Raw genomic sequence first — 27,582 nt, 5'->3', positions numbered from 1 at the left:
CTTTGAGTAGGAGCTGCTCTAATAATATGCACAAGGAGTGAATAATACTTTCAAATATTCCCAGAGAATGAATAATATGTAATAATATTCACAGAGCATTTATTTGACTAATTTCCCCCCAGTGTTTTTGGACCAAGATCTAACAGCCCTGGGTCTTGAAGGGGAGATTTTCCTTTGATTTCCTTGGGTTTGGATCAGGCCCCCAAAACCCAGCGAACCCGTGTTCAAGGCAGCATCACCAAAGGGTCACCCAATATACCTCCTTGGGTCGCTTTTCCCTGCCGATCCGCAAATCAATTATCTGCCAATAAACTCAACCAGAAGCGGTTTGGCCAGATGTTCCACGAGGGCCTCAGGGAGTTGTGGCGCAAAAAGGGTAAATTGAATGGGGGAAGGGAAAAAATAAAGTATATTAACATCTATTAACATCCCAACCTTGTTTGCCTACGTCAGGCTCCGCTCAGCGGCCACAGCAGCTGTGCCCGTGTTACAGAGCGAGGTGCAGCGCCAGAAGTGGGATATGGGAAAAGACTGTTTGCAAACACAGCTGGATTAAACCTTTATTCCTTTTAAAATTACATTTTAATGCGTTGGCTGCTCTGGAAATGTCCGCAGGATGCTCTGGGGTTGAACAGGTTCGGGGTGAGTGTCCCCAAGGCACCTTGTCAACCCTATCCAGAGTGACCAGGGTGACCTTGGGACATCTCTGTCCTCCCCAGCCCACCCGTCCCCGTCCCCCTGTTATTTCCAAGCCACTTTTGGCAGCACCCAGTTACCTCTGACTCTTGCAGATCCCCATTCCGGTGCCGTCCGGGGTCACCAAAGGGTTTGCTCCTCTTCCAAAAACACGCAGCCACCTCTCGGAGCGTTTGGTGTCCTTGGGGTTTCCCAAGTTGAAGAATCACCGTGAATTAACTATAAATTAAAAGGTTTGGTTACTTTGACAGCATAAATTAGGGTGAAACGCGTACGATTCGTGCTGCCACCACAGAGCCAGGGGGTGACACCTTGGTCCAAGATGCCACCCAGCCCCACAAACCTCAGCGTGTGTCTCGGAGGGGACACAGGTAACGCCGGAGAAAGTGGAGATTTACAGATAAAGCAGAAGGACCTTTTGTTTAGTTTTGTTTTCTCAGCTGGAAAGAGAAAGAGAAGAGAACGTTCCTGCAGAGGAAACACCGTATTTACTTTTTTTCTGTTGTTTTTCCTTTTTTATTGTGGTTGAGCTGAACTGCACCGAGTCACTTGGGCTCCCTCGAACGCAGGATTTTCTCACTTTCCGGTAAACTGCGGTTACCATGGAGAGCGCTGGGCCAAGCCAAATGCAAAACATTGGAAACTACACCCAAACTCACCGCAGCCATATCAAACAGTTAATTAGAAAGACCGTCCATGTGTTTCCCATTCCCTGGAACGGTTTGAATCAATCGCCCCATGATTTATCACCTGTTTTCTGTGCGAATGGTTCAGCTCTGCTCTCGTGCATGTGTTGGGAAGGGGATTTGTGCTGTGCAGTGAAGGAGGGATGGGAGATATTAAGGACTTTTGTTTTAAAAAAACCCAATGCAATCATCAAATAACCAATTCTGCCCCTTCCCCCAGTACAAATCTCCCACTGGAATGATACGCTTTGGATCTTAAGATTTCTAGCCCTTGGCAAGCGGAGGAAAAGGAGAGATGGCTTTTGCCTTGCTTTGATTTTGGAGAGGGGCGGATCACAGCGTGCCTGGCCCTTCCCGGGCCGTGTCCGATGGAAACTCAGCCCAGCGCGTTTCCCCACGGCTTTGTCCTTTCCCACGTGAAGTTGGGAGAGTTGGTGGGAAACAAGGAAAAGAGGAGAGAGGGAGAAGAAGAAGAAATCCAAACTGCCCACGAGTTCTCCTCTTGCTGTGTGAGGTTGTCCCTCCCCTAAGTGATAACACAGCATCGGTGACATTTTGTGGCTGGAAAGTCACTTGGAGCTGGTCCTGGCTTCCAGGTGAGAAGCAGAGTCCGTTTGTCTGTCCACAGACACAGCTCTTCACCAGCTGATGGCTTTAAATCCTCCTCCACAGGGTTGTATCTCCTCTTGGTGATGCCCGTTCACTGCCTGGGTGTCCCATCGCCACCATGGCAAGTGGGTGAGAGCAACAGGTTGATGGGAAAACACCTGGAAAATTCATTCCTGAGCTTGCTGCTTTCGCTAAGAAACACCACACCTCGCTCTCGGCGCTGCAAAGCTGGGCTGGTTCCATCCAAAAACCGCCCAAGATGTCTTTTGGACGAGATCTTTCTGTGTTCTCGCTCTTTCCTAAGCAAACCGAGCTGGTTTTATCTCTGCCATCTCCCGAGCTGCCAAGAGGCGCCTTCGCGGTGGATCCGCGAGCCGGGATCTTCCCGGATGGACACGGCGTTATCAGGGTCGACTCTTCTCCCGCACCCGTGCTCCGGTGGAGCCTCCTGGCCGGGATGTGTGGGGCCGATTGGAAATCCTGCACATTTATCTAACCCATCCCCCTAAGCAGCTGTTGGCCTGAAAGGTGGCTGCTCCTCGCACGAGCCGCATTCCACCTTTCCTGCCAAGACCAGGGAGGGGAAAAGAAAAAGGGAATAAAAAGTTGCTTTCCTATCATTAGCAGATGATTGAAAAACCTTGTGGCTCCCCCAGCCAAGTGGGAGAGAGACCAGCGCCTTTTTGAGAGACCCAAAAGGGTTTGACTGGGGGGCTCGGGTCGCACCTAAAGGGGCTGGGATTGGAGATTTGTGGGGGATTTTACAGAGGAAAATGAGACAGAGAAAATCTCCATTCGAGGGGAAACTGAGGCAGTGACAAGCAAATAGAAATAGAGCAGAAATGCGTCAAAATTGTCATTTATCCACACTGTTCCCACACTGAACATACAATGTGTGTACTGGCTCAGCTTGAACTAAATTTACCTCTTAGTTGCTCCTATTGCGGCCAAGTCTCACTTCTGCCCTGACCTTGGCCATGTAAATGCTGCAAAATCCCTGTCTGGCACACAGGGTGTTTGCCCCCTCTCTTCAGATCCTGCAGAATTCTTGAGGTCGTCTTCTTTGAAAGAAAAGGGCAGGTCTGTGCCTCAGTTTCCCCACAAAGGAAACAGCTGGTGGCAGGGGATGCACGGAAGGTGTGAAGCAATGACCCCTGCACCACGAAAAGGCTGAAAGACCTGGAGGGACAGTTTGTTTCTGGCTGGCAAGTTGCTGTTTTTATCGCAATCTGCAGGAAGGAAACTGGCCTCAAGTGGTAGGAAAATAAGACAAATTTCCCAGGGATTTCCCCAGCGTGACGGCCCCGCACCGGGGCTGAGATCCTGCTTGCAGATGGGATGTTTTTGGTACAAACCTGCCATATTTCGCTAATGCTTCTTGAGCTGGAGGTACTTCTTGACGCCCCGCTCCCAGCTTTGCTCTCCCTGGGAAGCTTTTTGCGCTGGATTTTGTCTCAGCTTTGCAGCAGCGACCTTGCGAAACCACAAAGAAACCACCGACGCCTCATTTTGGGGCTGTGGGATGCTCCCCCCAGCCTCGGGCTGTCAGCAGGAGCCAGCTCCACTCTCCTTACAATGAAAATGTACCTGGTTTTTACAGCTGCTCGCGGGAAGTTTCTCAGCAAAGCTGAGCAAAGAGCAGGTGGTTCCATCGGGGAAAAGGAGGAGAGGGGCTCTGCTGAAGGGCCCAAAACCTCCCAGCAGGAGGGAAGAAAAGGTTTGCAAGGCGAGAAGGGAACGAAGCTTAAAAAGTGGAGTGACCTCTGCAAAGCGCCCCGAGGAGGAGCAGCTTGGAAAGGAGGATCCGCAGCTACAGATGTGCGAGCGGCGGCTCCAAGAGAACTCAGCTGGGATCCGGCTCAAATGGGCGGCTTTTCATCGGTGCATACGCTCCCCTTCCACGACAGCTCCTCTTCAAACGCTCTGCTCGGACAGATTAAAACCCATCCCTCCTCTCGTTTGTTTTCCAAATCCAGAATCACCATTTGGGTCATTTTCCTTTGAAAAATGTGGCTGCAAAGCACTTCAACATTTAGAGGACTCTTTCCCCAAACTGGGGAGGGATGAAGTTTTGCATCGGGCTACATTAAATTCCTTTGGTCTTACCCATTTTGGTGAGCAGGTCTCGTAGGACTCTGCCAGCGCCGCATAAATCAAAGACAAATTGGAGCTGCCAAAATGAGAAGCCTACACACATCCCAGGGGCTTGCAGGGGTTGGGAGCGGGGTGTTTGTCACCCCTGCAACCTGCACGAAATAATGAATATAGAGGAGCAGAGCCAGAATTTGCTTTGCACGTATACATATGCATTATACAAGGGCAAAAAACCCCTCGTTTAGAAACCTTCTGGGCTAAACCAGCTTGATCTGCAGGTCCTGGTGTGACACGCGGATGCTCTGCAGAGATATGAGGGATGGCAGTGGGTGCTGCTGCCCAAAATGTGCGCGCTGGGAGATCCCCGTGTTCCCAGGCTCTGAAATAAGGATAACAACCTGAAACAAGGATAATCAGCCAGGTAAGTGCAGGGCAGGCGACATCCCTGCACAATCTGGCCCTTGGTGAAAGGCAGGATGCAAATTTCTGTGTCCAGAGTCTCGCATAAGCTGCCTTTTCATTTATCAGGGAGACACTGTGGTTTTTTGCATTTTATTATATTTAATGGGGGTATTATTTTTTGCCTCGCTGGCTGTTTGTTTGAGAAATTTCTCCCTGGGGAGTTTCTTTTGATCGCTCGGTTGCCAGACAGAATGACATCAGACAGACGCTCCGAGGAATGATAAAAAGGCAGAGCCTTATTTCTTCATAACAGTCTCTGGCAAAACACAGAGCGAAGTTAAACACGCTGGAGAGCACCAGGCCCTGATTTTACTGATTTTACAGCAGCCACTGGGACCGACCCTCCCAAAATGGTACCGGTTTAAGATCTGAGCCTTTATTTACAGAGGGGAAATCCTGTGCCTTGAGCATCCTTCAGCCTCATTTTCCCAGCCTGGTTCACGCCACAGTACGAGTCTGTATTGAGGTTTAACACACGAGACACTGCTCACCTGTTCATTTTGAATGTTCTTCTTCTCTGGAGATGTGCCCACAGGTCTCTGCGCTGCTTGGGGTGTCTCGTACCTCCCGAGTTCAGGATTTCACAGCATTTCTGTCAATTCCTGCCATTCTCTTCCTCATACCAGCACCCGAAAACAAGAGTTTAATGAAATGGTCAGATACTCCCTTTTGGAGATGGGCAGAAGACCAGAAATAAGTGATTAAAAGTTCACTGCTGCCTGAAAACCCAATTACAGACGTTGCAAAAATCTTGAGGTTCCCAGTTAGAGCCCCTGCAAAATTTGAAACTAAACTAAAAGCCATCGAAAGCTGCAGTTACATCTGGCTTTCAGTTTCTTCTCACTGCTTTCTCTTTTCAAGTTGCTCATAAATTCTTTGGATAAAATTCCTTTTGGGCTAAAGTTTCTATGTTTGGACATTCCTCAAAAGTACATTGCAAAAACAAAAAAGGAGAAAAAGGGGTCTGGCAATTCACATATTTTGTCATGCACAAATCCTGTCCTCCTAATTTTCCCAAATCCCACCGCGCTGGCCTGGGGATGTGGATGAGAACTCAAATCTCCTCCATCCCAGCCCCTTCCCCCTGGCACTTTTGCAGAGAAACAGGCCAGATTATTTTCTTTGCAGCTCCTCTCCCACGGTCGTTCCCCGCTCTGCTCCTCCATGGGCTGCAATGCAGGGCCAGGCAGACACGGGGCTGCAGGGGCCAGAGCCTGCAACACTTTTGTGAGAGCAACAGCTGGGAAAAAACCTCAACCTGAACTCCCGTAATCATACACAGCCCCTAATAAACATGTATTCCCCAATTAACACCCTGCTTCTTGACAACATGCAAAAGGTGGCATGTGAAAATGCTAAAACTCACTCTCCGCTATGCGTTGAGGGGGGATTTGTGCTCTCACCACGTAAGACGAGGCAGAGATGGTTTCAGGTAAACGTGAGTCTTGTGCGAGCATCACCGGGGTATATCACAGATCTTCCCCGCCTCTCCGCTTCCTTGCTGTGCTCTTATCAACATGGGGGACTCCTGAAAATAACCAGAAAATAATTAACTCAGATATACACAGTGGGGTTTGTAGGACTCTTCTGTTTTCTGCTTTTATCTGTGTTGATGCTTTTCTCCAGGCTGAATTCCCACTTTTCTAGTCAAGCCTGCAGAACATGGACACCCCAGTTTTACGCCTAACACACAAATACAGAACTTGAATAAGAAAATCTACCAAAACTTAGTCCTTGTGGATTCATTTGATCAAATTGATCTTGCAGGTTCTTCGAGGGCACCTGTTAGAATTCAAGACCAGTGATATGAATCAGGATTTCTCCAGTTGAGGGCAAGTTTGGGAAGGGCCTTTACACAAGGGTTTTGCTTCTCTTCAATGACTTTTCCTCATCTGCAGATGCCTTAAAGAAGCTTAAAAATTGCAGGTTTGTCTCCAAGTTTTGGAGACAGGGCAGGAACCGCTTTACCTTCCCAAAGATGCTCTCAGAGTAGGGACCCACATCCAGAACTGTCCTTAATACAGCACTTGTCTGGCTTGGCCCCTTCCAAGCCTTTCAAATTGAACACAAACACAGTTTTAACGTCACCCATGAGCACATGGAGATGTCTTGACCCTGAAGGGTTAATAAATCTGACCAAAAAAAACACAAAGAGGGGAAAAGAACCACAACAACACCTCAGTCCCGATGCCCAGTATCACATCCCCTGCTGCTCAAAACCACCCGGCTCCAGCAGAGATGGACCCTGAGCTACAGGCGACCGTGAAACAGATGATCTGGAGAGGTCCTGGAAGAGGTGGTGGGGCTGGAGATGTTCCTGGAAGACGCGGTTTGGGGTGGGGAAGGGCAGAGGGAGGGTGGGACGGCAAAGGCTCCTTCCAGGGAAGAGCCAGATGAGATTATGATGCGCAGCTCTTTGTAATTTCTGAAGAAAAGGGGCCTGTGAAGGCTGGGATGAGAGACGGACCTTGCTGGATGGCTGTAATCCAGACAACACACGGACGCTCTCCTTGCCTGTGCAAACCCCCTCTGTTTTCTCCCCTCCTGCTCCTGGTTTTCCAGAAAGGTGGAAAATTTCCAGCCCTGCCTGCTCTGGTGCTCGACACCTCGTGAGAATGGAGTCGCTGGCCATCAGCTGGAAGAAACAGCCTCCCCAGAGCCGACCTCGCATCCCCCAGCCCGAAAGAGCCGGGTGAGCAAACACGTGCCCCTGAAATCCTCGATTCCTGGAGCCGGCGTTGCCCGGAAACATTGCCCAAGAGTTTGGCTATTAATAACTGCAGCAATAATGCTTAACACATGGACGGTGCCTTTGCCGTCCAGCTGCCTTTCCTGCATTAACCACCTAATCAACTGATAAGGGAAAAAAGCGGGGAACAGCTTTTCCAGTCGAAGCCACAAAGCCAGACAAAGGATGCAGGATCTGTTTCCCCAAAACTTCACCCTGGTCCTTTTTCCTCTTGCCAAAACAAGCAAACAAACAAATACCATTTGAAAGTTCAGCGTGGCTTTTTTGTGGGACGTGAAGCCACGGGGACGATGCTAATTTTACAAGCCATCTGCGGGATCGCTTTGCTGGAGCGTTGGCTCTGAGGGGGAACCACTGGGGACAACACGGGTGACAGGACACAGAACAATGGCCTGGGACAGAGCTCCAGGGTTTTGATAGCGGCTGAAATCGGGAATCAGCAACGCTCTTTCCCCCGGAGGTTACTGTGGCACAGATTAAAGGAGGACTAAAGTTCACAGAAAATAATGAGCCAGCATTGCACAATGCTGGCAAAAGGTCTCCTTTCGTGGAGAACGCTTTGAGGATGTGTTTTAAGTTATTTTCTCCTCCTGCCGTGCCACCCTGATGGCCTCCAGCAAGCCCAGGTGGATCTGCTGACCGTCCCGACAGCAGCCCTATGGTTTGTAACTGCGAAGGGACGAGGCGATAGGAGGATTTGCTTCTCCAACAGCTCTCGCTGTCATAACCTGCCCTGGCGACAGGCACTTATGGACCTAATGACCCACGAGTGCTTGGCCCTGCGTCCCCGTCCTGGACTCATCCCATTTTTCCAAAGACCATGGTATCTATTTGCTGAGCCAAAACCATCTCAAATCCATCCTGTTGCTGCTAAGGAGGATTTAGGCTTCAGCTACCAGAGAGATCACTGAGCATCCTCTGAGCTGCTGGTGCCTTCCAGCCCCTTGTGGGGGGATGTAGAGCTGGTGGTTCCACACTGAGAACCTCCTGATTTGCAGTGGGTCAGTTGACCGTGCAAAACAAAGCCCTGAGAGAGCAGCGGCTCTGGGTGGCTTAGAAGAAGAAGGACCTGGGCTTTACAGTTTTTTCTCCTTTACAGTTTCTTCTCTATCCTGCCCTCAAACCTGTGCAGGCCCCAAAATCTGCCCCACACCGCCACATGTGCAGCTGGGAGCTGCTGGCTTCATGTGAGATGTGCAACCACGGCTGGACGGAGCAGGGGATGCTTGTGCCTGGGCATCGCGTGCAATCCAAGCCGCAGTGCCCGGCATAGCTGGAATGAAGAAATCCCCTTTTTCTGCCCACAGACACAAGCCTCTGACATGCCAGACTGCTTGCTTGTGCCTGCAGTTTCACCACAGCCAGATGAAATCTAGGAGATAGGGGAGGAAAGCGGAGGCCCGGCTTTGATGTGCAACCACCACCCGTCTCTGTTATTCCTCCTCCCTCATGCCAAGCCGCTGTAATAGATGCTTCCCCTCTGCCCCCATGATTTGGGGGTCCCTGCGCGGACGAATTCATCACTCAGATAACTCTCCAGCAGCCACGAGGCAGGGAAAGCCAAGGTAAACAGGCATCCATCCATTAGTAGATGCATGATGAAGCTCTCCCCCTCGTCCAGGGATTCACCCTGGGAGTTCAATAGTGAACTGATGGCTGTAGAGAGGTGGAGTGGAAGCCAGAACTCACCCATTGGATCAGCCCTGCAAATCCTGCTGAGCCACAGAGGATGCTGGAGCGTCCAGGATCCATCGGGGAGGAGCACAACCCACCTCTGAGGTGGCTCTGGCCAAACCGATTTTCTGCAAAAGCCGAGGGGAAGGTGTTGGTACCTTTGGTAAGGAGGCAGCAAGGACATGGCCATCAGCTCTGTAGAAAAACATAAACGTGATTTAAAATATCCCTCCAAAAGGAAAACAAGACAAATTCCCACGAAACAGCAAAGCCCCGAGCGTGCCTTCACCGTGTCTTCCCGTCTCGCCTTCCCACGGCGGCACAGATGGACCCTGGCTCACCTCCAGAGCCCAGCTGGGCAAAATTTCCAAGGGAACAAAGTGGCCGATCCGTGTGACACGAGGAGCTGCCCCGAGCAGAGGGGCATGGAGCATCATGTTCCCTCCCTGCTGCGAAGGAGCAGGAATTTGTGGCCTGCTGGGCCAAAGCCAGATAAAAGATGTGCCAGGACCATCCGGCACCAAGGGGCTTCTCCAGGGGATGCTGAGGTGGAAGGGGTGGGGGTTTTCTTTGGCTAAAGCTGGGAGGATGAGTCAGATTGGGGTGGAGGAAGCTGGGCTGCCCAGTACCAGGTGTTAGCTGAGGGGGAGCGGAGCTGGTAACCACAACCTCATGCCTGTGTCTCCCCACTGCTCGCGTCAGGACTACATTTAATCTTGATAAATCCATTTGTCAGCGCATAACGTGCCCCGGGGAGGGCTCCTCCACCTCCCAGCTCATACCGGCAAAACCCCCAAAGAGCTGCTCTACCTAGGGCTGGGTTGGTCGCTCTTCAGGTGACCAACACTGAGCGCTACGTTGGTCTTCGGAGGGTTAATTCTATGGGGACACAACTTTGAGACTTTTGTGTCTGTAAGATGTGATGGGAGCTGGTCTGGGCTCTGAGGAGGAGGAGGAGGGTTGAGCAGACACAGCCATGGGAGCAGTTGGCCAAAGTCAACAGCGATACTGGGAGAACGAGGATCAGACCGTGACGGATCTGAAAACGTAATCGTGTTTGCCTGGAGCCGTCAAGGAAAAGTAATTTATGTGCTGACAGGGTGGGGGTAAAGAAGAACAAGAGAAAGAAACAACAAGAGGGTGTAGCAGGTTCTCTCTATGCTTTGGTCCACCCTTGGGTGGATTTGGGTCTCTTTGGACTGAACAAGAGTAGAAATTTGGAGTGAAGTCAGGATCAAAGCCTTAAGAAGTTGTTTGCACTGATACAACATAAGAAATAGGCGCCTACTACAACATTTTCCTGCCACTGGAGTCCGTTTTCCCCTCACCCTGTGCACGTAACTGAGAACTCTGCCCTGTGATCCTGTTGAGTTGGCTCCGATAATAAACCTAATTTATATCTGCTGGGAGCCCTGACTCTTCCCTCCCAGCAACTCTGTGAAATAGCCTGTAAATGCTGATATAAGGGAAACGTGCTGCTCACAGGGAGCACTCGATGCTGCTCCTATTGGCATGTGATATATCATGATTAACAGTCTCTCCTTCACTATATTACCAGCCCCAACTCGTGATCCTGGGAAGAATTCAAAGTCTGGCTTATCAGCAAAAAAATAAGCTAGTTAAACTTAAAACAGCAAGACTCAGCTCAGGCTAGAGGATGATTTATTAAGAATCATGGACTTTGGAGACGGAGAGAGGGAAAGGAAGCCACAAACCCCACATACAGCCTGTAAAAGTTCCAGTTTATAATCTAACATGAGTGACTGTGCAGCCCAGGCTGAGAAATCATCTGGGATCCATCACAAGCAGCTGCAATGGGTTCACGGATGGGAATGTCGCTCCTGCGGGCACGATGCAGAACCCGGCTCCCTCCTGCCCAGATTTGGGGATCCGAGGGGGACATGTTGAACACCCAAGGGTGCTCACCCCGTTTGGCTCTAATAGAAGTTCACAGAATCATCTGTTTTGGTTACAAGCAGCTGCAGTGCCCTGTTTGGGTAGCATCCTATCATTCTCTCTTATCCAGGCAGAAATATTTCCTTTCAGTATCTAATAATCTGTTAAAAGTAGGAATCTCTGTTATAAATACACATGTAAAACTAAAATCTCACCTAAACCAAGGCGAACGACCCGCAACAATACTGTACACCAGCAGTTTTTTCTACAAAAGCAAACCAAAGCAATAAAGTGAAAGGAAGGTATGAGAAACAAGGTGTCATTTTTGCAAAGCTTTTTGGTTTCCACTGGGAAGCTGTTGCATCCCAAACCTTTGGTAATGATCACTAAAAACCTTGAGGACCAAAGCATCCAAGCTGACACCTTTTCTGCAGAAGGATTACATTCATTTATAAAACAGGAAAAGAATTGGCAATCTGATATCATCAGCTGGGATGAAAATCATTCGGGAAACAGAGCAGCGAGGCTGGATTTCTTAGCTTCAGCTGTATCATTCCCATTAAGGTCTTACATTTTAATGTAGTCCCTGAAAACAGGTTAAAACCTGAGGTTCCCTCAAGGGCAAAATCCCAGCTTGGCTTTCAGATGGGTCCCAGTGAGAAGGGGATAGGTGAAAATGTATTAATCGAGCCAGAAATTATTACGAGAGCATTGATCAGGGGGGAACTTTCCCTTCCAACTGCCCGAAAGGTGTTTTGCTGTAAAGTGGGTACCAGGGATACATGAGCAGTTATGTGGGGATGGGAATGTGCTCGGTGGGGTTGTTAAAGGCAGGGGTTTAATTCCTGCCGGGGAGAACAGCTGAGCACGGCTGCTGGCATTTAACCCCCACCATCTGCGTCCTTACCGCACGGGGACCACCGTCGTGGGACGGAGGGGGATGCGGGTGGCAGCGGGTCCCACCAAGAAACCTCCCGCATGTTGCTCTTGGAGGAGGCAGCTGCTTTTTGCATGGGGCTCCCGGGACTTGTTGCACTATTTTTTGGCAGCCGAGCGCTGATCTTGGGGGGTTCTTCTGTGCTCTGCAACCCAAAGCTTGGAAAGCAGATATTGCAGATGTTCTACCTGTGGGATAACCCAAACCTGAGCTTAATATTAGGGAGGAGATTGCACATATGGAAGAAGGGGGCAAGATGGGGGGATCTCCCCCAGGAAGGGAACAGGGACATTTAGACAAATTCCTCTCTCCTCCTCCTTACACCTTAGGGGACAGTGACAGCATCTCGTCTCCGCCTTGTGCCTCAGTTTCCCCATCTCTGAAGCAGCGATGGAGCAAACCCTCCTGCCAAAGGGCTGCTGAGGTTTGACCTCAAAAACCTGTAGGGGTTGTTCCCCTCTGCCCCTGCAACCTTCACAAGAGCCTGTGTTCGGGTATTCTTGTTTTATAGGGAGGTAAAAACCCAGTAAATATAAACTGAGTGAGCAGGGGAGGTACCGAGCTGCTCCCAGGCACTGCTGCCCATAAAAATGGAGCTGGAAAAGGCAGAGTTAGCCCAGGGCAAAGGAATTCACCACCCAGGGCCACCGCACTGAGCTCAAGGGATGCCAGACCCAGAGTCTGGTCCCTGAAAGTCTAAGGCCTAAGGTGAGCCCCAGCTGGCTGCCAGCCCCACCGAGAGTTTCATTTCCAAATTATCCCCCACGGTTTGTGTAATTTCACTTCGTGTGAAGTGGATCCGCTTCCTTCGCTCCCAAGGAAGAGATAAACAGCGAGGACCAGGCAGCTGCCGAGCAGCACACAGCCAAACCCAGCCTAAACCCAGCTTAAACCCCCAGGAACTTGTCCTAAACCTCACGACCTTTTGGACATTTAGTACAGCCCTAGGTTTTAGTCCAAGTCCTCATCTACCCTCAAGAAACACGTTTGCATTGCTCTGATCCAGCCGCGCTCCGGTGTAGACAAGTAAATAACTGACCAAAGCTAAGTAAACCTGCTGAACAGGAGTTCAGCAAACAGAGACCAAAAACCAAATCCTTTTTTTGCCTTCTCCAGTTTTAAAACTGGGCACAGGACGTTGGCAAACGCTCTCATCGTGGCCTAAGAGCCGGACGAGGTTTCTCTGGGACTTTCCTAAGAGGAAGCAGAGAACAGGCTCCACTCCCTGTCACCGGGTACTTCAACTCAAGTGGTTTGCACGAGAAATCACTTACACCCAAGAGAAAATATTCAAACATCAGCCTTGACAGATCCTGAGCCACAAGCTGACCTGAGGATGTTAGTCCTCACTCTTGGAATGACTCAGATCTGAAAGAGATCAGCATGGTAATGAGAAATGGAAAAAAACTGTATTGATTCCCACTAATCCCAGCTGATGTTGCTCTTCTTGTTCTCATCAGGTCAGGAAATCCAAGCTGAGTTTTGACAGAATTCTAGATAAATAAGAAAAAGCATCCCTGAGTTTTTACCTTATGACTCAGCAACAAGCAAAATACGCTCCCTCCTTAGAGCTGGGCCTCTTCCATCCCAAAAGAGCGATTTGGGATCTCTGCTCACCCCCTTTGATATTATTTTTTGCTTTGTTTGGTGATTGTTCATCTCCCGTTCACAGAACACCCACCTGCGCTCACGCAGGATTTGCATTTGTCGGGGAGGGATTCAGGTCAGCTGAAAGCACTGAGAAACAGAACAAAAGAGCCCACCCAGCCCCAAAATGTCTTGCTTTTTCCTTCCCAAATCCAGGAGACCACCAAGCCCAGGGGCTCAGAGAGGGCAGAGCCACCGGTCCCCGCGTCCCGCACGGAGCTGACATCAGTTCCTCTCGGTTTTATTGACACAGTCCCAACTCCGGCCTGATTTGTTTTAATTGCCTCGTAATTCCTGCAGCACTTAAAGTCTTTACAAGCCTCCTGCTCTCCCCGAGCTCAAGAATGAGTGCCCCCAGCTCCCCCGTTTTCTTAATCACCAAAATAGCGAGCAAGCAGTAAAAGAGGAACGTGGATGCCATTTCCGTGCATTGATGGGGTACGCGTGCTGTGCAGGGCTCTGAGGTTTAAAAGAGGAAAAATTACTTGTAATTTAAGGAGCTTTGTGGCCTTTCTTGCCCCCTCCATCTCCTGCTGCCAGGAGGTACCCAGAAAGGTGAAGAAGATGCTAGAAAATGACAGGCACCCTACATGCTCAAGTTTCCCACTTCGGGGAGGTTTTTAAGCATTATTGTATCAGCCGCTTTGGAAATGTCTTACAGGAGACGGCAGCAATAAGAGGTGAGTTTAAACCTGCACAGTTCTCCGGGAGAAGGGGGCCTGGTGGGTGGTAGGACACAGGTGGGCTTTTGGCTTGCTGTAGGGCAATTAGGAGCGGATCGAAGCTATACGAGACTCTCTTAAGCGTGGTCTAAGGGCTGGTTTGAGTCGCAGCCAGGCGGGGTTTTCTAGGGGAAGGTTTTTCATTAAAACAGCCACCATATAACAAACCTGAGCACGGCCAGTATTGATGGAAACAAACCCATCTCATGCTGGTGATGTTCACATCACACACAAAGCAGCAAAAGTCTCTGCTCTGTTATCTGGCCAAGACATAAGATATTTTCCCCCCCCAAACAACCAGGAGAATCCTCGGGGGCTGGAGCCACCCCTGCTCAGGGCACAGAAATTCCTCTCCAGCAGGCAGCAGCCCCAGGGCCCGCATTTGTGAACAGCAGAGATGATATAAAATATGTGAGCGGGTCAGCGGGTCCTGTTTGGGTTGGCTGGGCGATGCGGAGCTCGCACACGTGCCAGGATCGCCCGGCTCGGCCACGCTCCGCAGCCCCGGGAAAAGCCGCGTCCTCCCTGCAGAGCCACAGGTTTATCTGCTGCGAGCAGCAAGAAGCTATGTTCTCTGTTTTGCAATGCAAAGATGACATGTACCACATTGTATCCCCCACCTGAGGCTGTACAGAACAGTTCCTGTAGGCAGGATGCGAGACGGTTTTTGGTGACACATAGAAAAGAGCTAAAAGTGGCAGTGTTTGGAAAGAAGAATACATCAGAGGTTCTTACCTGGTGGGGTGCAGCTGGCTCTGCAAGACACCGTCCATCAGCAGCCAAAACATGAGCCTGCATAGAGATAGACATGGATTAATCCGACATGAAGCCAACATAGCAAACTGCTGCAAATGAGTATAAAAAGCAAAGAAAGCTTGTGATGGTTGCAGCATTTTCACTCCAGCCCTGACGTGTCACCTCCTCCTGCTTTGAGCTCCTGCTCTCCCATCATCTGGGTAAATATCACCCCTCCTGAAGATACCTGCCCTGTCTCAGAGGCGAGAAGGGCAATGCTCGAGGGTGCCTGGAGGAGGACGAGCATCCTAAGCCTTGAAAATGCGCAATGTGGAATCCCACAGCCTCCAGCGCACTGCTGGACACCTCTCTAATGATCCCCCTCTTCTCACCCATCACCGTGGTACCCGAGGCCACGAGGAGTTGGACTCGATGCTCCTTGCGGGTCCCTTGCGACTCAGGAGGTTCTCTGAGATCGCAGATGCACAAACACGCACGGGCAGGGGGTAGTTTGGAGGTCTGAGCCTGTTTGGAGGGGCCAAGTCTGCTCTTCCCGTGAGAAAGTCAGTCTGGAGCTTCCAAGGCACCTGGTTCTGTTCCGAAATACCTCTTCATCCCTCGGCGAGCCCTCTGGGGACACTGGAAAGGGACAGGGCTTTCTCCTGACCCCTGCTTTCCCTGGGTACCACCATGAACAGAAATAGCACGGGAGACAGGGACGGGAGCAGAAAGCTCCCAAATGTCAACCCCTTTGTCCCCAGACAGGAGGCAGGGAGCTGATTCCCCGCATGTGACCATCTCCATCCTTTTACATCCCCATCACAGAGCTGATAAATTCAAATATATGCTTGATTTCATACGCTGGGGCTGAATAATTTCATTAGCTTCTTAAGCGTCAAACAGAAAGAAAACACGTTTCTAGCTCTGAGACTCACTGAGCAGCTCAGACATACCCAAGAGCGAACCAAGTTGCAAAAGGAACAAAAATGGAATTAAAAAGAAAGTCCTTTACGCTTTTTTCAGCCAGTCCCTGATGCTAGAGAGGCAAATCGTGATTTGTGGATGCCTAGAGATGGAGAAGTAGAGACCACCTGAAACGGGAGTGAATAAATAAAGATTTTGTATGAGGTCTAGAGAGATAACTTGAAGGGAGAGTGAGCTAGACAGTGCTTTTCCAGCTGAACAGAATTTTGCCAGACAGCATTTTGCAGGCATATTTCAATTTGATGAAAACACCTATTCAGGAGTATGAAAGCGTCGCGTCTCGGGAGGGTTAGTGCCTTGTGTTGCACCCTAATTCCTCTCTCATATTCAGAATTATTTGTAGAGACAAAGGGAGATATTTCTTCTTGCGACTATTTCTTTTTAGGTGAAATTCCAAACTTCTACATTTAAAGATGAGACCGACAGTGGGAAATTTTTGGATTTCTGACAGGATGGAAATTCCTTCTTTCTTTAAAACCCTTCTGCTGGTGGGCAGCCAGTGAGGGAGCTGAACAGGTCGTGGCGCATGGGCTCTGGGACCATCCTGCCTCAGTTTCCCCACACACAAAGCAAGGATGATGCTACACATTGGGAAAGGGAAAACTCATCTCTGACACGCGCGTTGCATTGGGGCTGCTGATCCCTTATAGTTCCCTTCCAGATGGACACGGGGATCCAGACGGAGCCTCAGGCTGCTCGCTCCTGGATGTGCGATACCGGCGAGAGGCTCAACGGAGCAGAGAGGGTCGGTGGAGAGATTCTTCTTCTCCTCAGCGCCTGCAGACGGGCTCTTCCTTCCCACCAGACGTCTTGGCCGACGCCTCGACGCTTCGCTGGTGGGAGAAGCGCCAGCTTTGTCTCCTGGCACATGCTGGAGACGGTGATGGAGGCCGAGAGACGCGGCGATGGGAGAAGGGAAGCTCAGCCTCCCCTAAGTGCGTCTCCAGCACGTGGCCGCCTCTGCCGACAGCTTTATAGCCGCTGCGGGCTGGGAGAGGTCCGGCCCGGGGTGATCCTGCGCCGTCCCTGCTCCGACAGGGAGAGGAGTTTTGGAGAAATAGGGGAGAAATCCCCTGGAAAGCAGCTGTGGAACATGGGCTGCCCTCGGGGAAGGTTTTGCTTGGCCTTCCCGTAGCGCAGAGGAAGGCTGGCAGGAAAAACGGCCCAGATGAGCTTTTTGTAACAGGAAAGAAGGAAAAAAAATAAAGGCAGAGGTTACCCAGGACCTCCCACAGAGGGGAGCCTGCCCTCTCCCCCACAGCAGAGCCCAGCACTAGCCCAAAGCAGCTTTTGGTAGCCTCAGGGAACCGGGGGGCCATTAACCCCCCAGCCTGGAGCTACCAGCACAGCCCTGCTCAGTTCCCCTCTTCCCCCAGACCTTGCTTCTGGGATTTGAGCCATGCAAAATGCACATTTTCATTAATTTTTTAAAAAGCAAAGATAACATGTCACGAGGGAAAAGGTCCACGCAATCCCTGACTGGCTTAGCCAAAGCTCTGAGTTTTTTCCCGTCTTTTCTCTCCACGTTCCCCATAGCACCTCTTGAGCATCCTCGCTCCTTCCTGCACCCTCCCCAAGCTCCTGGTACCCACCGCACTCTGTGGAGCAATTCAGAGCCCATCACCTTGCAGCAAATGCACAAAACAAGGCAGGGAAAGACCTCACAGAAAGGAAGAGTTGAAGTGATGGGATCGCAGGGAGATGGGATGGGGGTGGCAGATCTCTCCACACACCCACACACCAACATCAGCCATCACGGGGAGCTCAGACACCGAAATAGCACCTGGAGATGAAAATATTCGGCCGTGCTGGCAGCCCAGGTAGCTGCTGGGTGCAATGAGAGCCGGGGCTGGGGAAGTTTACAAGGTGGGCCGCGGAAAACTCGCCGTCGGCTCTGCAGACAAAGCCCGTCTGCTTCCAAAACAAACAGCGAGCGCTCCAAGCACCGGCACACGGGGCCGGGGAGCTCCCGGCTTCCGCAGGCTGCGAGGGGGACACTGCAAACGGAGCTGGAAATAACCCTGTCCCTTTACCCCGGCTGCTTCTGGGCTTGCTGTGCTGCTGGAGAAGGGGACAGTGGGATGTTTTGTTCACCCTGTCCCCCCGTAGAAACATGGAAATGAGCCAGTTTTAGGAAAATGTGTTAAAAACTTCGTATCAGACGTGGGTTGTGCTCAAGCGCTGAGCCCAGGACTCCTCTGCAGACCTGGGGCCACCTCCCCAAGCGCTGACCCCGTCTCTCCATCCTCCCCCTGTGCACAATTTGCTCATGGTGCCCGATGCACCCCGTCCCAGTAAATGCCAGCGCCCAGACGTGACCGAGGTGTGGAGGACGGTGGTGGGCGATGGCCAGCTGCCCCGTTATGAGATCCCTCACTGTTCTCCACAAAGAAAAGCCCCTTGTCCTGCCCCGGTGGCTCCTCCTCAGCCAACGGGGCCGGGGGTAGCGGGGCAGCGTGGTGTCGGGGACAAAAAGCGTTAGTTTGGAGACACAGAGACAAAAAAAGCCACAAAAGGGGGTCACGGAGCAGCCTGGGTGGGAGCGAGTCCTCCCGCTCCACAGCAGCATCTCCTGTGAAGCAGGGGAGGCAGCAGGGTTTATTTTTCCAGCTAAAATCAGGCAATTTAGTGGAATTTCTTCCCCTTCTCAACCTGTCTTCTCCTGGGGAACGGCTGGTCAGCTGGATGGCACGTCAAGTCAGAAAGCACCTGAAATGCCAGCCCAAGTTATGTCATTTATTTTCTGAGCGAGGGTAGCTGGGGGGTGCTTGTTTTCTTCTCGCTGCCAGAGACATAGGACCCAAAATGTCATTGCTGATGGCATTTACTGTTCCCGATGTCATAGAGACACATGGGAGGAGTGTGGGCTGTGCTACAAGCTACGCAAGATGCACCAAATAACACTAAAAATAAGGAGGTAACAGGTCCATGGCCATAGGAAAAAACCCAGACTCACCTGCCAGGGTGTCAGCAAAACCCTCTCCTGGTGAAGGTCCTCGTACAACATCTCATGTTGAACCATCCACTTGTGGTGTTGCTAATATCTCCTTAGCACCAGAAGTTAATGAGCCTATAGGAAAAAAAAAACATATATAGTTTGCGATTCTTTATAAAAAGGTTGCCAGCTATACATTACATTTAATAGGACAGTTATCATATGTTAAATATTGGTATGATTAAAAACATATTTATAAAAGATTAACAGCTCTGTAATGGCTACATGTCTGTGAAATCTCCCCGAATATGTTTCTAATCATCTATACAATAACCATCTTAATAAATCAGAATTAAAGGCATATTTGGGCGAGCAGGGATTCCAGACTGCACCTGGTGGCTTTTTGCAGAGGGGAAGCGGGGAATAAAAAACCCACAGCAGGCATAAGAGGTTTGAAGGAAAAACAAGTGCTGTTTGTGGAAATGCAGCAGTGCGTGAACACGGAGAGCACTGATGGATTAAACGGATTCAACCTGCAAGTGCCACGTCCCTGGATCACTGCTGACCGCAGGTTTGTGGGACCAGGGTGAGGAGAAGCATCCTGCCCACAAACCCATCCATGCTGCCCAGTTACCCGCTAACCAACCAAGCAACCCTTGAGGTTGGAGCTAAGGCATGAAAGCACCCAGGGCAGACTGATATATTTGGGAGGATGGATTTGGGGTGCGGACACCCCCCGCCAGCAGAATGCCCAGGCACAGCGAAGCATTTAGCAAAAATAAACGCCGTGGCAGAGCTTGAAATGTTTATTTTCCAAGTCCAGGCCATTCATCCAGCGACACCGCTCCGTTCCAGCGAGTCTCCCTCTGTTTATATCAGATGATTAATGAGACACAGATTGTCTTCGGCACTGACGGATGCTGCAGTCACCAGGGCTAAGTACGAATTTGGGCTTGATCTCCCCTCTTCTCCTCCCACCACGCCATCCTGATTGGCCTGGAGAACAGATTTTCTTCCCTTTTCATGCAATCAAACCCAAGATTTTATGACTTTGGGGTTTTTTTATGGCCCCTCCATCTACCTCTCTGCCATCAGCTCCCAACCAACATCTTTGCTATGCAGCACCCATTAATGCATCTCCTATTTTCCTACAGAGGAAAGGTTTATAAAGCAGCTCAGCTTTTCCCCCGTCAAGAAACTCCTGTAAAACACCCCCAAGAGTTTATTTCTAATGGGGGGGACTGGTGACCTATGGCTGAAACCAGGGGTGTGGTGGCTAATTAGCCCCACTAATCAAACATCACAGGGGAATAGAGACAGAGAAGCCGTTAAAAAGCCCAGAACAGAAATTAATGAGCCCAATTAATAACAATAATAGGAAATACATCTTTGAAAGGGCTAAATGGATTGAAACCAGCTTGGCCGTGTCACTGCAACAATGCTTTCGCATCCCCCCAGAATATGGCTCGGGGCAGGAGCACTTGACACATTTCGCCAGCACTCGAAGCTCAAATTGAAAAGCTGCCATTAACATTAAAAGGAAAAAATAGCTTTTTAAAAACTCCATACGCTTCTATTTCTTTTCCCCGCCTTCCTTTCCTTCTTTCTGATTCACCCTTCTGATATTTTGCTTGGACTCCAACCCTAATGCATTTGTCCTTCTTAGCACATTTTTGGGCTGCTTCCACCATTGTTCTTGGAAATAATGTTCTTTTTTTAAGGACATATATTTAGATATACAACCTGGTCTCCCATATTAGAGAAAAGACTCCTACCTCGAGTTGGAAAGGGAAGAGCATCTAGAGAATGGGAATCAGGTCCCAGGCCGGTGCGTGCGGCAGCAGGATGGTGATGCAGGGCTGGGCGAGATGTGCGCACAGAGGGACACAAGCACATCCTTAAATCGTGCAAAACACTCAAATAAACACGCAGCAAGCTTCTGGGGAATGGTTAAGGGCTGCGGACGCCCCACACCGGTCCCCAGTTGCTGCCGTTGTCACCCTTTACCAATGGAGCCAGAGGGGTGGGTTTGGGCAGGCTGGTTTTAATAAGCCCGCACCCAAACATCCCATTTTGAAAAAGGCAGGTTGGAGTCCAAGAACCACTCGTAGGCTTTTCATAAACACACTTTAATAATCTTCATCAAGAATTTTAATACAGAGCGAGCTGCGTGCCAGGAAATGCATTTACACTGTCAGCTGCCGAGAGAAATGGCCCCGCACCGCTGCTCAGTACCAGAAACACCCTCCATCCCTCCCTCCCAGCCTTTCCTCTCTTCCCTTTCCTATGAAATGTGGTCCTCAAGAAAATAAAGTGGCTAAAAACCCCAATGAGGAGCTGGGCAGCTCCAGGGAGCATCCCCCGAATTGGGGTGCAGCCCTTTGGCTCTGACTCCCATGTCATCCCGCTCCCATCTCTTGCTGGGCTGGACCTCACACTTCACCCCATTTTTTGTTTTTGGGGGGGTTTAAAGGCTGCAGAGAGCATCTTCCCTTCTCCCCCATTAACCTATTGCAGGCTCCGCACAGGGCCACGGCTAGAGAAGGGCTGTGTATTTATCTATGGGAAAAAACCAGGAATTTACTCGCTACGGATACAGTTACAGAAGTTTTTCTTTCACTGCGAAGATTAACGGGATCAGAAAACATTTCCTTGCTGGCTGTGGTATTAAACAATTACAGGGATTAGTTCAGGGCTTTACCATCCTCCGGCGCATCAGGTTTTGGTTTCTGCCAGCGGTAAAATACCCAATTTGATGTACTCCGAACCCAACGGCTGCTTATGGTGGGAATCGCGTTTTACAGCCTTTTTCCCAACAGCTGAAAACGCTCCGGCTGTAACCGCCCTCCGTATGCTGCTGAGACACACAAACACCCAGCTGGGCCGGGGTATGGGGACGTCAGCCCGTGTCCCCACAAAAACCACCCCAAAGCAAAGTGTCACCTGCATGGAAGAGCTCAGAGACTGGAGGGGGGACAGGGGGACGTTGGAGAGATACCCTGGGGTGACTCCAGCATCAGCAACTCCTTGCACGCGCTTCTTATCTAATGTTATATTTCTTGCGGGGAGGGTTTTCAAACACCAATTCCTGTTCCCAAGTGAGTGGCAAAAAGAAAGAATCAAAAAACCCAACCCAATGCAGTGAAATAAAACGATGAGATCAGAAATACACGTACCAGATGGCCCCTCTGAACCTCATTTAGCAGAGGTGGGGAATGCCAGCTTTCCAACAGGAACGGCACCGCCACCTCCGCCGCTTTTCCTTGTCCTTGTGAAGTTCTTGCCTTATTTATTTGCTTGAGATCAGCCAAGCTGAGGGCAGCCACTCGGCACAAATACCAACCCTCTGCCAAGCGTTCGGAAGTTTCGGCACGAATCGCCTTTTACAGGCAAGGCTATGGGGGGAAGAAGTACAGAGAAGGTAATTTGGCCTTGAGGAAACCCCCAAAAATTCTTCAGAGAGCTGAAGGGGCCTTTTCATGGTGCGCTGGATGGGTTTGGGGAAGGATGGGTGGGAGGAAAGTGCCTGCGTGGTTGCGGTTCTGTTAGTGCCAGGGCAATACAGCCAGCAAGACACCTTAATAATAAATAAACCTTAAAATCAGTAAGAACTTCAAAGACTCCATGGTCAAAAACCTCTCCAGAGCAGATGGGAACCTCCCGTGGACTTTCCGAGCCTGCAACCAGGGCAGTGTTTGTTTGCCAAGCGCATCCTTGCAGTGATTTCTCCCATCCTAAAAAACCAAGCCCTGGAGCAAAGCACAAGCCACAATAACGCACTGAGTGGCCACGGAGCAAACCCAGGTATCCCGGTGCCTCCCATGGAGCTGGAAGCAGCGGCTGCACCGCCGCGGAGCCGCTGCTCCCCGGGGAATCCGCTTTCCACCGGCCGGGAGAGCAAGATGTTGTACCTTGTTTGTGTTTCTATGGTACTACCCGGCCTGCTGGCTCCCATCCTGCAGCCCCCACCGGCTCCGTCGCCGCGAGGTTAATTTCTAACATGAAAAACGGCCTCCCAAGAGCAACTGCGGTCGATTTAAAATAATCAAAATGGAAATCTCAGATTTGATGACTAATCCCGGGAGAGCGGCTTAAATTAGTGCTAACCAGTCGGTCACACAAGACCAGAGGAAAATTCCTGCTGGACTCCTCTCCTCGGTCCACTCCCTGGCTTCATTTTCCATCCCCAGATCCTTCCAGGCTGCAAACATATACAGTGTTGCCCCGGCAACTCGCAGACGAGATATATGGACATGAAAAAATGAGACAATCTCTTTCCTCCGTGATTGCCTGGAAGGTGGAAAATGTAAACCTGTTCTAGTCTTATAGCAACGTCGGCTTGTGCCAGACACACACCCCAAACGTGTGAACAGACACAACCATCCTCTCACAGGCACCCGTTCCCAAACCCACCTGCTCTCTCATCCCAAGGGAGGATGCTCAGGACACGCAGACTCACCAAAACACTTTGCCAAAGGCCTTTTCACTCTTGCACACACACAAAGCATCTTATTCCTTCATCTTCCATGAGACTGTGAGCTCCAATTTAAGAAGTAAACCTTGGTCTTTGAAAAGCTCCTGTGCCTCAGGGTTTGTGTGTGAAAAATAATCATGCACTGTCACAGGTTATTCCCCCTTCGCCTCGTGCCAAATGAATCCCGATACTGGAATTTTCATCTGCATTATCAGCATTTTTTCCTCGCCAGCCCCATACCCTAAGGGACCTGCCTGACCTGCAAGCAATTAAAACACCGCGTCTCGTGAACTCCCCGCGATGTCTTGGCTGCAAAAGGACACGATGAAAAGACCAATTCCCCCGCTCCGCCTCGGCCTCCGCTTCCCCCTGAGTTTTGCTGTGAACGATCGGAACGTTCCCGACTCAGACGTTTCCCATCTGGAGTCAATCGCTCCATCGGTCCCCTCAGCCAGACGGAATCCTGGGGCATGTGCCTGATTGATTAAAACATGAACAACTGATTACAAATAACAGGAGGGCTCCAAACCCAAGGAAAATAGCTGGGCAAAGAGGGATGCTTGGGCATGCCATGGACACAACCACCTGCCCTCCATTTACAGCATCTTTCCCCAGGTCTGGGTCCATGCAGAGCTATTTACTTTCTGCACAGCCATCCAGTACTTGTATTGGTGTAATTCAGTGACAGTGGTGGTTTTGCTGCAAAATAGTTCATGAGTTGGTATCCAGGAGAAATCCTTCCACAGGGGTATGAGGAGGATGGGCAACACCTTCATCTTGCAAGTGAGAAGCAAGAGAAATATGAATTCAGGAGCTGCCATCATGATGGAGCAATAAAGATAAAATGCCCTTCACTACCCTACATGAGCACGAGTTGAGTTGGAGGGTTTATGGAACCATTGCTTCAGCTCAGACACTAAGTCCTATGCCCACGATGCTGTGAAAAGCTTTAAAATGAAATTCTGGCTTTCTCAAAAGCAGCACAGGCTTTGCCAGAGGCCTCAGAAGAGCCCAGAACTCACCCCTTGCTTCCAGACCCACCACCTTTTCCCATCAAGTTCCCCTTCCGACATTTGCCCCATCAAACAAAGGTTAAAACCCACCAAGCCCTGTATCAGGGACAAAACCAGATCCCCAGCTGCTCCATCATGGCACAGCCTCATACTCAATAATCTCATCTCACATGGAGATTGTCATTTACAAAGCTGGGGCGGCAGCATCACCACCCGCTGCTCAAGTTTCCTTCGGGGGTGACTTTGAAATGCAAAACAGGGATAGCGGAGGACGGCACATCGTTACTCATAGAGACAAGGCAACATATGCTTTGCCAAAGTGTGAAAGTATTTATATCCAAACAAAGTGTTTCTCAAACCCGCGGTTCCCCGCACGCCCAGGAACCCGAGCCGGGTTTGTGGACCAGGTTGCGAGGGAAGCTGATCTCTGCCGTTCAAATGGGCCAGCGCTGGGGTGCAGAGAAGATGAAGTGGGAACAAAAGGGGTGGGAAAATGTGATTTGATCTGCTTTTTAAAGCACTAACAGCTTCACCGAAAAGCCTCACAAACTGTAATGTGTAGGGTGGAGTGGGATTAAGATCATAAATAACTCCCAGAGAAGAAAAATGATGCCTTTTCACATGCTGGTAGCGTGTTATCTTTAAAGCCGAGGAAAGATAAAATAACTGTCTTCAAATATCACCACCTTTCATCCAGAAGGGTTGTTTTTAACTTTGTTTTACAGGGATCGCACTTTTTCTATGAGGCAGCATGGTCACCTCTGGATATTCACCCCATTAAAATGATGAGCTGGTGTTGCAGCAAAATTTGATAACTAAAGATCCTGGGTTTCCACCGCAGGACCGAATCAGCCGTATCGCTAAAGCCGGAGCTGTTTTCTCACCCGAAGCACTGATGAAGGGCAGAGGTTTTGTTCAAGCCTGGTTGGGAAGCCAAACCTAGCACCAACTCAAAATGCAGGTGGAATTTTAGGTAGTTGGGATGCGTTTCCTTAAACTGGAATTTAGGCAGGAGTCCAAGACTAACACCCCCTCCGCCTTGCTTCTCGCAAACAGTGCTGAGGGCTCTTCAACAACCACGAGTGGTCTAGGCCCGGGTTAATGTCTTATCCATAAGTTATTCAGTATTTCCTTTTAAAGACAAAAATACTTGGAATACCTCTCTTTCTCTCTTCAAATTGCAGCGGTGGCGGCTGCAAAAACGCAGCCTCTGCACTATTTCCAGATGCGGCACCGACGCTGGGAAGCGGCTGGTCCATGGGAGTCCCACCTCTTGAATTCTTATGGGAACTCCAGTGTTATCGAGTTTATAGCGGCACTAATACCAGCAGAGATAAAAGCAGCCTCCTTGTTAGCATCAGAGCTTGGCGGGGCTGGGAAACGAGGCTCCCTGGACCGATGGTCACGTCTCGGTGTGTTCTGGGGTGGTTTTCAGGGTAGATGCATCTCCTGGTCCTTCCACTGAGATGATATCAATGAGATGATGTCCAGGGACTAGATCCTGGTCCTGAACGCCTTGGGAAACTGGGTAAGACTAACCAGAGGTCTGGATCCATCCAGCATTCCCAGCCTGCACAGGAAATTATAACCAAGTTTGATTAACATTTTTTCCCCTCCCTTCAAGTTTTTCAGAACTTTGGTGAGAAAAAGCCAAAAACACGACACAGAAAAGCCAAAAATGTTTGTTTTTTGGCACCGGAACTCCTCTTGGATGCTAATCTCTATATAACAGATCCCATTGCGGGGAAATGCAGCGTTAGGTACAGACAAATGGAACAGGCAATGCCCTCTGCTGCTCAGAGCAGTCGGGGTTTGGCTGGGATGATGATGATGATGAAGGGAATCCTATGCTAAAGTTGAGGATGAAGCCTCAAGTCACGGCTCTTTTTGGCTCCCAAAGGGTAACGTTCTCCCAAATACCAAAGAGCCTTTAATCCTAACGGGATTTAGGGCTTAAGTTTCTTAAGCAATTTGGAAGCGCGTCCCGGGAATGATTCCCACATCACTGCAAGGCTTCGCGCACAGACCCGTGTGGGTTTATTGAACACCACTGACCGTTTCCTTCTCTCTTGCAAGAGTTATTGCACAGGTAATGGGGATCGGATCTTGGTTTCGATGGTCCCAGTGCTCCAGGGTCCCCCTCTTTGACATGAGCTGCTAACAGCTACTGTAATGTTACAGCAGCTACTGAGGAGCTGGAAAGGCCATTGACAGGAGAAGCTTTCCATCCATCCCAAGCACAGACACCAGCCACATTTTTGGAATAGCTCGAGCAATCGGGACTCCAGAGATATATCATTAGGAGGGGAAATAAACGACATGGGGTTTGATGTCCTGCGCTGCACTCAATGCTATAAAAATTATATATATCCATACATGCGCATACATATATATGTATACGTAAAACGCTTAAGATTCCATAGTCCTGGAAAAAGTGCCCAGTAAGCTCAGTTCCCCTTTAAGCACTTGGTAAAAACATTAGGGACAAGGGTAGGGAAATCAAATGAGACTTCACAGAAATTCCTGACAGCGGCTTTTCCCCACAGCCCCTAAAAAGGACCCATTTTCTGGTCTTTCTGAGGAAAAAGGCATCTAAAAGCAACAATGCTCAAGTCACGGCAAAAACCTTTAGCACCACGAGCCCTGCCGTTTTAGCTGGCAAATACACTCAGGATGGGGGATGCCAAACAGCTCTTTGAAAGCATCGGCATCAAAAACATGCACAAGAAGGTATTTTCCCTGCCCTGTTTTCACATTTCTGGACAGGAACAGCAGCAGCTGCGGTGAAATTGGAAAGGAAAGGCCTGGCCTAGAGCTCTTTGATATGTTGGGAAGTTCCCCTAAGCGCCCGTTGGCATTTGGATCGAGGATCTGGGGCACTTCTGCGCCTGTCAAGAAATATATTTTGGTTTTGTGAAACAAAATGTTTCCTTTGATATTTCTCTTTAAAAGGTTTCCGGTTTCCTTTGAAAAGAATATGCCAGAACCTTGCAAGAGGAGAAATACCCAGCTTGGACATTTCTAACAGGAAGCTTATTTTAGCAATTACAATGAATAATTATTGCCGTTATTGGTATGTAAAAACAACATATCAGTGTATAATAACTTCTATAACCACCACGATGGCTCTAAAGCTTGGATCACAGAATCACAGGGGTTGGAAGGGCCCTGGAAAGCTCATCCAGTGCAATCCCCCATGGAGCAGGAACACCCAGCTGAGGTTCCACAGGAAGGGGTCCAGGCGGGTTTGAATGTCTGCAGAGAAGGAG

At 50.0% G+C, this 27,582-nt stretch overlaps 1 long non-coding RNA gene across 5 annotated transcripts in view; it reads right to left on the bottom strand.

The window, feature by feature from the left end:
• Nucleotides 1-543: 543 nt before the first annotated feature.
• LOC139825539 (uncharacterized) overlaps nt 544-27,582 on the bottom strand; it is a 67,766-nt gene continuing 40,727 nt past the window's right edge. For 2 of the 5 annotated variants that reach the window (XR_011735625.1, XR_011735623.1), the window contains exons 2-6: nt 18,848-18,961; nt 14,908-14,964; nt 8,986-9,165; nt 5,039-6,075; nt 544-915 (exon numbers count right to left, since the gene is read on the bottom strand). This is a non-coding gene — a long non-coding RNA (uncharacterized lncRNA). Of the gene's footprint in view, nt 916-1,039; nt 1,137-3,346; nt 4,484-5,038; nt 6,076-8,985; nt 9,166-14,907; nt 14,965-18,847; nt 18,962-27,582 lie in introns of all 5 variants that reach the window. The other 3 variants (XR_011735624.1, XR_011735627.1, XR_011735626.1) reach the window with 3 other exon arrangements.

The sequence above is a fragment of the Patagioenas fasciata genome, chromosome 24 (assembly GCF_037038585.1).
Source record: "Patagioenas fasciata isolate bPatFas1 chromosome 24, bPatFas1.hap1, whole genome shotgun sequence".
Taxonomy (NCBI): Eukaryota; Metazoa; Chordata; class Aves; order Columbiformes; family Columbidae; genus Patagioenas; species Patagioenas fasciata.
Note: the sequence above shows the minus strand (reverse complement) of the source record. Positions and strands in the feature narration are given on the sequence as shown.